The following is a 13,246-nucleotide window of genomic DNA, read 5'->3' on the forward strand; positions in this document are numbered from 1 at the left end:
TTACTGGGATGACAAAGGATTTAAAAGTGTTCACCCTCGACTGCTCAGATGTATCTTTGGATCATCGCCAGTCTTAATTAAGTGGCTAAAAGTGTCTGCCGAATGAATGACTGTAATGTACTTTGAGACAAACGATCACCTATAGCTCAAACTAAAGGATCTCGTGCTCCAGCCACTTAGCAACACTTAAGACGCCGTACGGTAAGCCTGGGTCAGTGTGGATACTACACTGTAGAGGTAGCTGAGTCTCGGCAGGATATACTGTACCTGTGAACTTGTTATATGATGTGTTTCTACTCATCATGGTTGTAGAGGGGTATTCAAGTTACTGTAAGACTTGATCACTACAGTGTAAAGCGGTACACAGCGAGTATGATTATGGGTGAAGCACCTGCTTTGTAATAATGTTTTTGAGCAAATGCCTAAGCTGTTTTTGTATTTTGACTCACCCAATTAAACTACTCCTTAAGAATTCTCACCCACTCGTCCATTCAGAGTGAAACTGAAACTTGTTTGTTTGCCATTTGAAAAAATATACTGTATGCTGAAACTATATATATAAAAAGGGAAAGAAAGAGAGAGAGAGACGTGGTTGGAGATAGAATAGTGAGCAAATTTTTTTCTCCATTTATTTAGAATTATTAAAAAATCTGAAAAAAAAAATATTTAAATCGGTACATTTATAAAATCAGGATACTAAAAGAATTGCAATACAAATCGCATCGGCACCCAGATATCATGATATTGTACTGGCTGGTCCCTGGTGATTCGTAACCCGCCCAATAAATAGACAGACAGACAGACAAATAGACAGACAGACAGATAGATAGACAGGTCAAAGATAGATAGAGATGCTGTAGTATTACAATGCACCCCATGGAATCATTCCAGAGAGCAATCCAACAATTAAACATACAATCAATGTTGACAAAAGATTTCATAACCTCAGTGGGCTTGGCACAGGACGCTAGTGAGGAGCACAAACACCAATAAATAACCCAGAGATATTATCAAGAACAGATCCAATGTGCACAACTACATGTTATAATTAACATAATATTTAGTATTTAGCATCCAAGATTTATTCAAATTCTGAGATTACATTTACTTTCATTGACATCCATTGGTTTTATTTTCATTTAGTTTCCTACATTCGACTGGTGATAGTGCGACTCGGAGGTGAGGTGTGTTCATGGTGCCTTGTATGTACAGTAGGTAGATCTCCTTAACAGAACCAGAATAATGAAATACAGCACAATAAATGTGTTTTATAGAGAAGCTGCGGTGATGTACCCTTAAAAGTGCAGTAGGTAAATAATTCCTGATAGGTTTGCTAGCTTTCAAGAAAGAAAGAAAGAAAGAAAGAAAGAAAGAAGGAAAGAAAGAAAAAGGTAGCTATAAACCAGAAGAGAAGACAATAAAGAGGAAGAGGGACAGACAGACAGACAGACAGATAGATAGATAGATAGATAGAGGAGAGAGAGTAGAGGGGAGAGAGGAGGAGATAGAGAGAGGAGAGAGAGAGGGGAGGGGAGGAGAGAGAGAGGGGAGGAGAGGAGAGAGAGAGAGAGAGGGGAGAGAGAGAAAGAGAGAGAGAGGGAGAGGGAGAGAGAGAGAGAAAGAGAGAGAGAGAGGAGAGAGAAAGGGGAGAGAGAGAGATCTCACTATGTTTAAGCCAGCAGGATGTTTGTGCTCCAAACCGGATGTGAAGATTCAGTGGTTGGGATTGTGGAAGAGGACTTGAGGCTCAGCAGCTGATGTTAATCTGGTTACATAAAGCACCTAGAAAGAGTTAATGAAGTTTCGTACGAGTAGAGTAACAGGAAGAAGAGATGAGACGGAGAGAACCTGAGATTTAAGACGTTGATCATTGGCGTGTTAGCGTCAGCCTTGGTTCGGCTCTGAATCCATCTCGGCACGAGGGATGCGCTTCAAGCTGCTTGATGTTTAAGAAGTCGAGAGAAAGAAATAATCCAGGTGCCGTTTACGTATGGACTCCTTTGCACAAAATGTTCTCTGTTCTCTCCATCACAGACACACACATAGACACACACAGACACACCACCGCTGGAGCCTGGGGCTCGTGTTATGTGTACAAACCATTGCAGTTCATGTTAACAGCCTGATAAGATCTTGTCTCAATAAAATTACACATAAACAGCGGGCTCTCTTACCCACCCACACACACAGCATAAGCTTTCCACGCTCCCATACAGAGTTTTACCAGTCACACACACACAGACTTTCCTACACTTTTATGCATGTTGTTTTTGTTTCTCGAACTTTACAGGAACCCGAGTCACCCTCAGCACCGCCTGATACGACTACGCTGTTACCCGTGGGCCGTTATGCTCCAGTACACGATGATAAGGAAATCTGGACGGCTTGTACTGTCAGTCTTGCGTGATTCGGCCGTTAATTATCCTGAAGAAGTCGGTTTATAAAAACAAGTCAAGGAGTGTTGCAGCGAGAGTCTGGATCCGTAGGTGGCTTTTCTTTGTATGAAATTGCGTATTTTTCTTTTCATTTCAGGACCAAGATGGCTTTGAGACTAACCACTAAACATCAAATAGAGTCGGACCTCACACCTCCCAACTCACATGAAGGCAGTATGTTTGGACATCCCGCCATGGAACAACATCAGTTCTGATCAGTTCTGTATTTGCCATAATTTACAGATTTTTTTCTGTAATACCACAGCCATTAATTATTATTTTATTATAGATAGATAGATAGATAGATAGATAGATAGATAGATAGATAGCAGCTATAAAACAGCTTTATGTTAAATTCATTATGAAAAAATAAACGTCCCTAAGAAACAAAAAAACGTGTAACATCGTCCATGCTAAAAACACTAACGTGGGGGAAAACCTGCGCGCTGTTCCCCTTGGCTAGGACTGTCGCTCAGCCATCTTGAGGGAAATTCCAAACTGTCGGAAGCAAAACTGCTGGACAGTGTAGGGAACAAGTAAACAATGATTCATCACTTCACCAGAAGTGGAAAGCAAAATTACCCAGCAGTCCCTGTGCCTCGCTGGAGTGCGAAAAAGAAATAAATAAATACAGAACTCGCATGAGAGCTGGCATTAATTTCATGCACAGTTCATTATTATCCAGGATGCAAGCTCTTATTTATTCTCTTCATTCTCACCACTCATCCTGGACACTCGAGGCACTAGGCACACCCTGTCCAGTCTGTAACTGGGCATCAGCAATTGGGAAAACAGCACATGGTCTACCCTGCATGACTTTAGACTGTGGGAGGAAACTGCAGTACACTGAGGAAAACCTCCAAGCATGGGGAGAACATGCAAACTCCACTCATACAGACCTAAAAGTAATAAATAAACAGTAATATTACTATTGCTTAATAATAATAATTTCTAATGATATATTTAAGCAATACATATTATGTTATGAGTTTAAATATATTTTCTTATTTACAGTGATCACCGGCCACTTCATTAGGTACCCCTATTTACCTAAATATCTAATCAGTCAATAGCAACATCTCAACATATTCACTGTAGATATGGAGACATGGTCAGAAAGTTCAAACCAGAGCACCAGAACAGGGAAGTAAGGTGATTTAAATATCTTTGAATGCGGCATGATTGTCGGTATCAGACTCAAGACTAATATTTAATGAAAAGATTTCGGTTAGGATTGTATTTCTCATCTATTAGCTCCAGTGAAATACGTCTTTATCTGATCAACAATAACGGATTAATTAAACATCTGGAAGACCCTTTCTGTTAAAGCAAATAAACACAAAAGTTACACATTAAGCCTTTCAGTATGCTTTTGAATAGTTTTTCTTAAACCAACAGTTTACTTTGCAGTATGGGTAACCATCCTCGATCTCAGGCGTCATAGATCATTAACCATGAAGGGTTGTCAAAATCCCGCGTGTGTTCCTTTTTAAAATAAAAGCTGCCCTGGCCGGACACGCTCGAATGTGTGCCAGAGCCAAACGAGAGCTTATTAATCATTAGCATTATTAACAATAACAGGAAAAGAAGTTGATTGTTTAACAACTGCACACAACTTCAGTATTACAACGCACACAAAGTAATAATTCCAGAGAGTAACCCAACAATTAATCAGACAATGTTGACAAAAGATTTCATAACCTCAGTAATAATAAAACCAGAATAACTAAAACAGAGACCAATAAATCTTGTTATTTTATCTCGTTATCTTGTTTTAAAAACAAATATAATAAAAGTCCATTTTAAATAGTACTGTTGATGTACTACAAAACAAAACACATTACAAAGATATCTAACGCTTCGGTTTAATGCACAAATTCAAGGTAACGGCAAACACCAACAAAAATATTAATAAATACATTTCATTAAAAGCATCATCTTCCACATATATAAAAAAATAAAAGGCAACTTTAATACAGACAATCGTCATTTTGACTCAAGACGAATGCCTTAGCTTTACCATGGGAAACTACAGCGTTACAGTAACCAACAAAAGAGCAGAAAAATGCAGAGACGAGCCAACCTCTACTGTGACTCGGTTTCTGGGAAATTTGGGGAAATACAGTCTGTGTGAATAAATATCTTGGCACCCCACCACGTCCTAGTTAGAACTAGCGTGTTTCTTTTTCTAAGCTTAGCGCTTCCTCCCACTTCACTATATCTGATTCAAGTTTCTAGTGAAGTGTAAAACACAACAGGGTGGAAAAAGATATACAACATGTATGCCAAAAGCATATTAAAGCCCCCTCATATAGTTTTATTAAAGATTAACACAATTAAACACACAAGAGATCACTTGCTAGTTGCTGCTAGCTAGCATGTTTTGTCATGCTAAATGAACCTTAATACTGTACTGCCTCATTAGTCAGGTGTGTTAGCTATGCTGGCCATAGGGCTGAGCAATCGATTAAACATTGATAAAATATGCTTATTCTTAGATAATTAATACATCAAAAAAAAAAAAAGCAAGTTAGCAGTTATAGTTTTTGGTACCCGAGTGTTGGCTAAAAACTAGCAAGTCACTCAGTGCTGTGCGTTTGCATTCAGTTAAACAACTACGCAAAACACAGATACCAGTCAAGTAAGATTTAAGTAAATATGTATACAGGATACAAGTAAAAAATATGTCAAAAGTTATAGCTAGCGTAGGCCTAGAATTAGCACCAGAGAAAAGAAAGTGAGTCTAAGAAAACACATTTTCCCTCAAGATGTTTCTGAGGAAATGTTATCTGTAAAGGTTAATATGCCCTCGTTTAATTCTATGTATTTTTGTGTAAAAACATAATAAAATCATCTGATTATACTTGGTCTCAGTATTGAGAAAGATCATTTACAATTGGAAAGCATTCAAGACGGTTGACAATATTCCCAGGAGGGGACATTCCAGCACATTCACCCCAAGGTCAGACCAAAAAAAAACAAAAAAACAAAAGCTACATCCCAGAATAGCAATAATTAATCAGACTCCACATGCCTCACTGAGCATGCTAAAAGTTAACGTTCATGACAGCACAATTATTGTTTGTTTGGAAGGGTTGCCAGGAGAAAGACTCTTCGATCAAAAAAAAAAAAAAAAAAAAAACACGGACGTGTGATTGAGGTTCTTAAAACTGCATCTGAACAAACCACTTCTGACTTCTGGAACAATGTCCTCAAGACAGATGAGACCAAATGGGAGCTGTTTGGCCTTAATGTTCAGTGACATGTTTGGCAAAAAACTTAAAACAGCATTTTAGCAAAAAAAAAAAAAACCTTGTTCCCACCATCAAGCCATGGTGGTCGTGGGTGATTATTTGACCTTGTTTTACAGTCACAGGACCTGGACTCCTTGCAGTCACTAAATCAACCATGTACTCCTCTGTATACATTATAATAGCTAAAAAAAATAATAATAAAAAAAATCAAAGAATCAAAGTTTTGAAATGGCCTAGTCAAAGTCCAGACGTCTAGCCAAATGAAATGCTGGGGAGGGACCTGAAGAGAGCTGTATATAAGCGACTGCCCAAAAACCTCAATGAACTTAAGCAATGCCCTATCGCCATATCATCCAGAGGTCGCTGGTTTGATTACCGGGTGATGCTGTAGCCTCCCGCAGCCGAGGGCCTAGAGAGAGCTGATTGGTCGAGCTCTCTCAGCGGGGTGGGATGGGAGGCACTTAGCGCTCTCACATTATTCACGGCTCTACAGCCAATCAGGGGCGCCTGTGAGCTCACGCAAGCAAAGGAGCGGATAGCGCTGTCCTCCGAGTATGTTACGGTGCGTGAGAAAAAAAATTATTCAGTCAGCTGGCGTCACGTGGAGGAAACAAGTGATAGCCTACGGCCCTCCCTGACTGACTGGTAGTAGTAGCCTTAATGTGGAAGCCCCCTAGTGACTAAGAGGAATTGGACACGACTAAATTAGGGAGAAAATCGGGGGGGATATTCGCCAGATATTAGCCACTAAAAAGTTGTTTTTAAAAGCTATTTTTTTCCCACTGTTCCAGCTAGGGGTTAATGGTTTTGCATAGCGCTAACTCCACAGAAAGCTTATGCAGTTACAATGCAGTTATGCTGACAGTAGATACTTTAGCTGCAGGATACAGAACACCCAAACCACTTAGTAATATATATTGAAACGTACTCTAGATGTGAACAAAACACATTTTAAAGACTGTGTGCGATGTGTGCTTAAAACCAGGATACCTTGCCTATAGCTTGGGAGTGCATGTGTTTTCTTGTTACTGAAATCCCAGCAGAGGTTACGGTGGGCAATTTGTTTGCCCTGGCTACATTTCTAACATGGCTCCGTCGCCGTTCTCAAATGTAATTGGCTGATTAATTTGCCCATGCATATTGCATAAGCGCGAGAGGGCATTCTAGATAATACGTCTCCCTGAGGAATGGAGAGGAGATGGCTTACGTCCTAGGCAATGACTCCACGCAAGATGAGACGGCTCTCAAGGACCCACCCACACCGCAGTAACCACATAAACACACATCCACTCGCATGAACACACGTGCAAATACGAATGCATTCTAGAAAAAAAACAGAAAGAAATATTAAACTGTTTGGACGTGCTCCAAGAGAAATGTTGAAGCTATAACAGATGCAGAGGCACGAAAAGACACATTAAAAAAATAACTAATTAATACATTCACACATACATACACACATTATATAAACAGGCATGGTTAATTCTGGGGTTGATGCACGGTTTTCCCCTCACCACAAAAGACTCATCATTACATATTCTTTACTCTTTGTGTCATTCATTACATTTTTTCTCTCTTAATATCTTCATTCCTTATTTTTTTTCTTCTCTAACCCAGCGTACATCTTAAACTCCCTCACACTACCTAGCACAAGACAAATGCGCATGCGTTCCTGATATCCCCTCTAACTGTGCATATCCACTTACACTGCATCCTGTTTATATAAATGTACAGCTTCAAAAGGCAAAAATAGCTGAGCGGAGCTCGACGTTATGCAAATGAGTCCCTTCTTCTACATTGCTTTTACCTAATCGGGAAAGAGAGGCTAAGGATTCTTTTTTTACAGGTACAACAGACAATAATACGCTCTTTGATTTGACTGTATATTGGAAATATTAAGCAAACAGTTAAAAAGATAAATCATATAAATCTAATAAATATAGATTCGGGGATCTGTGTGCATGGAGTTTGCATGCTTGGTGGGTTTCCTCAGGGTGCTCCAGTTTCCTGCCACCGTCCAAAGACATCCAGATTAACCTGATTGGCGTACCCAAATTCCCCACGGTGTGTGAATGGGAGTGTAAATGTTGAGGTCCTACCGCAGTTCAAAAAATGGGAATACTGTAAATACAGTGGTCACCATTGGCCAGCACGGTCCCTTGTTGGACTACAGAGGTTCCTAGATAGATGGATATGATATCATATATGATATGATATATTATATTATCAATCTTATTCCCTCATCTTTCTTTCCATTAAGATAAAAATGCAGTTCTACATGCTCATCCACCTCATTTGAGAACTGTATTCTCTCATTCTCAGTTTATGCCCTTTATCTCTTTTGTGTCTTTCCATCCTTCTATTCTGACATTTAAAACCGGCTCCTTTACCCCTAAGCTCTCTCGCTCTCTGATGTGACGGCAAAATGGCCTAATGAGGTGTATCATATGAGCTTACGAGGCATATCATGCAGGATAATACTGCGGGGAACCTGCACACTTGATCTATTTGGAATTCAAACAATATTCATACTGTATATATCATGACTGAAATGTTTTGCAAAACAAAATACGATCTGTAAATGTAACAAATGCACCAATTATTACGCCTACATTTCACTGACTTCTCCTCTTTTTTTTTTTTTTTTGCAATATAACAGTCCGTGTCATATGCCACCCACAAGTGACGGCAGCGAACACGCAAGAGCCACGAGATCTCTGTGAGATGAGATGTGACTCAAGAGATCTTGCTGTGAGGACAAGAATAAAGTCCAGACTGTGTGTGTGTGTGTGTGTGCGTTTGTGTGTATGTGTAAAAGATCGCGTCAGCTTGGCAGTGGACAGTCATGTGTGTATCATGTTCCATCGTTTCCTGAATCATATATCGCATTTAGCGCTGGTGCCATGCTAAAGAGGTTCGACGCCAGCTTAAGAGCTTATGGAACAAACGCAGGCTGTAGTGCCAACCGATGATCCTGAGCACACTTGAATTCAAGGGTGCTACAGCGGGGAAAACGCTAAGTGCTGTGACCCTCTAGATAACCCAAACACACTTTTGGTCTCACTTTACAGGAATTATACGTAAATCACTCTTCTGTACTGGTTCTGGCTCTGCAAAATCCCGACAGGAATTAAATGCTAAACTCAACGAGAGGTGTTCAAGGCAAACCGGGACTTCTAAAGAAATTACTTGTTGGATAAAGGTGTAAAACCGATATTTACAGAAGACTTTGAGCACAGGATGATTGATAAGACGAGTGATAAGACTCTTAGCCCAGTAAAACATTTAAATGGCGTACGTTATTGTGAAGGACAATCCCATCTGAGCTGCCTCTGAGCCGACTGCAGTTATTCACGTGGACATTCAGCTAATGGAACGCCTAATCCTTGGTCCAAATTGCAGAGGAGATGCATCTGTCCATGAACACCACTTGCACGTTACAGGAATTCCGCAGGGAGTTATTGGCACTTTCCTCATGCAGTCCTGACATTACACCATGCGTTTTCCACGTTTGGGTCATTAATGGGGCTCCTGGGAGGCTAGCGTTTCAGACATGAAGCAGGCACTTTAATCATGGCTCTGGTGTACTGAGAAAACTCGATGGTATTCAAACACTAGTGAAACATAGGGATAAGCATGTTAATGTAGAGAGGGATTATATAAAGAAATAAACAATGTTTTACTGTCATAACTGTTGCTATCCTAAACAAATAAAAGTTCCAGTTTGACTTGTTTAAAAAGTGGGTTGTATTTCTTTGCCTTCTTTCTATTAGTTTAATAAGACCTGCTGATCAAGTCCTGGTACACTTGCTACTCCGGGATATTAACATTGAAGGCATTTGATAGACTTACAGAAGTATTGGTGAAGACTTCCAACCAATAAACTCATCCCTGATAGTGGATGGACCAACAGTAGATCATGAGCTAAGAATATCGTCAGACTAAAAACCCTGTTGAAAAGTTAATAGTACAACTAACAGTTTTTGCTTTTTTTTTAACTAAATAAAGTGCTAATTTACGTAGGTACTTCAGGGAAAAGAGAAGGTTTTTGCACATTTTTGCACATTATTAGGGGGAACTTCGTACTACATCCTAGGGTCTCTAAACTGAGATGAGTCGGAATAAACAGGAAACGGAAAATGTAGTCACCTTTGAGTCTTTGGTCCGAGTCGGTCGTCTTTTTGTCACGTGACTCCCATAGACGCTATGTGGTGCAATTTATTCAAAAGAACAAACGACTCAGACTAGACGATATTAGAGGTGAGCTACTCATCCTGTTTATCATGTCATTAGCTGCGTTGTAATATTTTCATTACTGGAACTGTAGTCAAAATGTGTGTATGTAGACATGTTGGGTGTCTTTTTATTGAAAATGTAACTTTTTTTTTTTTTTTTTCTGATCAAAAGATCAGAACTTAATAAACTAAATGACTCAAAAAAAGATGAGATTTAAAGAACCGAGACACTAAAGTGATTCAAACTTTGTAGGCACTACACTATACACTAGAGTTTTGAGTGTCAGATTGTCACTCTTCTTCTTCATGGTTTGTGTCTATGGGTGGTCAGTGCAATACCACCACCTACTGGACAGGAGTAGTGGTGCTGAATATCGTCAGGGCAAAAAAGATTATTGCTTTATCTGAGACATGACGTTTAAACAATAACATTTCAAGGCTTAAAAGATGACTTTAGTAGTTTTTAATACTTTAAAAGACTTAATTTTTACATTAGTGCCAATTAACCGAATAGGAAAGAAAAAAAAATAATAATCGAGAATTGTGTTTATGGTAGAAATGCTACTCCTGAAAATTCGTTAAGATAAGTTACCATTCTTATACTCAAGGTTGTCTACACACGTTGCTGAAGAAACTCACGCCAGTTGTAGCCCCTTCCTTCACAGCATGGAGGGGCAGATCCTGGACCCACGTATTAACTACACGTGCATCTCTCTCAGTGTGTGTGTGTGCTCCAAAATTACTGTCCCCAAACTGCCAGGCCAACGTCTACAATGGAGCCCATTCTGCAAACTCGTTGGCCTCTTCCAGCTCAAATATCTCGTTCCATCAGAGCTTTACTCTGTCCATACAATGGGCTCCTTCTCTCTTATTATTCAGTCTATCAACCACACACACACACACCTCACATCAATTCTATCATCTCTACTCTTCCTGAGACTTTTATGGCATCCAGAAAAATGCCAGGAAAATGTTTTTTTATATAATATTTATTTCAATATATTTCTTTTTTTTTAACAGTAAGCTACTTTTGTAACAAGTAACCTTTTGTAGCAGCGAGACGTTTTCCAGCAGTAATGAGTTAAACACCTCAAAACTTGTGTTTCCTTGCTTGGGAAACAAAGCTCTACATTAGCGCTAATCCGCGATTCTTTTGTATGCACACTTTAATTACCGTATCCGTCTCATTACAGAGCATCAAGATACAGCCACAGGGGGAGTGTGTTGACTCTGGCAGAGCGTTAAAGGAAAAGTAAAAAAAAAAAAAAAGTTTCAGGAAGGACAGAAGCCGTGACAGGTAAGAGAGAGAGAGAGAGAGAGAGAGAGGGACATTTTTAATATGACTCAAAACAGGAAGAGACGCAAAAGAGTGGGGCAAATGATAAGGTGATAGTGCTCTGTGAAAGGAAACACACTCTGTAAAATAAACAAAGTGTGTTCGAGTCAAACCGGGACTAATAGAACATAGTAATGAGAGTAAAAGCTCCCTTCATTTCTCTACATAATCCCCTGCTACACTAATGCACTTATCGCAGCTTTACACTTGTGCTTGGACACCATCAGGGTAGAAAGCTTTCTCAGTACACCAGAGCCATGAATATATCTGAAACACTGGCCTCCCAGAAACCAAGCCGTTCTGTGCTTAAAGTTTTTCGTAAATGTCCCGGTTTGACTTGAACGCCCCTGACGGAACATTATCTTGCCAAGCCTGTCTCGTTAGACTAACAGAAGTCTAACAAAAGACTAACAGTGCTTGCTTACCTGGTGAATAGCCCTGTTTTGACTATAGGGACAAAAGTTTATTTTAGGACCTTAAAAACGCAAATCAAAAAGTTCTGCATGTCTTTTTCAAGGTTTGTTTAAAATTATAATCAGCAGCACAGCCTGAGGAAAACATGTAAACTTCACCAACGGCATCTTTAACGTCTTCATACGAGCAGGAAGAGACGCCCAGAGATCACTAAACCTCTCAGACAAATTCAAAGCCTAGACTGTACTTGTAATTGTAAGAATTTGATTTTAAGAAATATCAGAAAGATACAGCTTCAGTTCTGCGCCTCGGAAAAGAAAGCGAGGAAACTTGCCTCTCTGCTCAGTTTCGTCCCCAGCCTGTCCTTATCAAGTTGATCTGAGTGCTAAATTATACTGCTAGGCGTATATCAGAGCGGTCCGGGTCACAGACTGACGAGATCTCAAGGCAACTTTAGAATCCACAAGTACGCGAGATGCGTGTGAACAAAACAAAAGCTTGCATGTGCGGCTTTAATGTCACGTTCCTGCATGTCTCACCTGAGATTCCTTTTTTATTCCGCCCCCCGGTGGGGACACGCCCTCTGTAGAGCACGCACTTGGATTTTATTTTCATACAACCCTAAAGCATTGGGTTTCAGCTGAAAACCTCTGGTATGAGAGCGCTCCCGATTTTCCTTTCGTGATGATCCCATGCGCATGCGACAAGGAGAGCGCGAAGGTAAGAAGAAAAAAAAAAACAATACTTTGACCCGCGCGAGTTTGAGCTCAGGCTTCAAACGCTATAAAGCCATAACGGCACCGTGCTGTACAAACAAAGATACAGGAAGGGTGTGGCCAGAGATAAGCACGGTGATGGGCCGAGCTTTTGGGAAAAAACAAAAACAAACATAAGGGGTGTGTGATGAAGGGATCTGCAGCAACGAGTTAGTGTTTAACACTAGGGATGGATTACACTCAGTACACTCGTACAGGATTGCAGGAAATCCAACACACACACACACACACACACACACACACACATATACACAGTATAGTTATTGTTAAGGTGCACTGTTGGTCATTTATATAGGCGGCGGTTCTGAGCACAAAGATTTGGGGCACCTGAGGTTCTGTTTCTTCTGTACAAATTTAAAGGATCTCGCAAAGGGAAAACTCAGAAATTCCACTGAGGTAAATGTTTTAGACATTTAACTCTTTTTATTTTTTTCTATAAAGTTTATTGAGTAAGATGGACAAGTGATAAATATGACAAAACAATACTCTACACAACTACCCAGGACGAGTGACATACTGTATAAGAGGATAAGATGACAATACCGTATTATTTCCTGTTGGTTCTTATAGTAAACACTAAATACATTCTGGTCAAGAGAAAGGAAGAAGGGAAGGAAGGAAGGAAGAAAGGAAGGAAAGAAGGCATAAGAAAAAGCAAAGAAGGAAGAATGAAGGTAGGATGGAACGAGAAAGGAAGAAGAGAAAGTAAGAAAGAAAGAAGGCATTAATGGACTGAGGCAGCAAGAAAGCAAGAAAGAGAATGCAAGTGAGCAAGAATTAATTAAATAAGAAAAAA

At 39.8% G+C, this 13,246-nt stretch overlaps 1 protein-coding gene across 2 annotated transcripts in view; it reads right to left on the reverse strand.

Annotated features, from left to right (window-relative positions):
• Positions 1-13,246, reverse strand: part of mgat3b (beta-1,4-mannosyl-glycoprotein 4-beta-N-acetylglucosaminyltransferase b) — a 51,387-nt gene that overhangs the window by 19,247 nt on the left and 18,894 nt on the right. The window contains exon 1 of one of the 2 annotated variants that reach the window (XM_053498223.1): positions 12,214-12,520. The exons of the other annotated variant lie outside the window; for it this stretch is intronic. The gene's annotated coding sequence lies outside the window, so the exon portion shown is untranslated. Of the gene's footprint in view, positions 1-12,213; positions 12,521-13,246 lie in introns of those variants that run through there. 2 annotated transcript variants of the gene reach the window in all.

This window comes from Clarias gariepinus, chromosome 6 (genome assembly GCF_024256425.1).
Source record: "Clarias gariepinus isolate MV-2021 ecotype Netherlands chromosome 6, CGAR_prim_01v2, whole genome shotgun sequence".
NCBI classification, from domain to species: Eukaryota; Metazoa; Chordata; class Actinopteri; order Siluriformes; family Clariidae; genus Clarias; species Clarias gariepinus.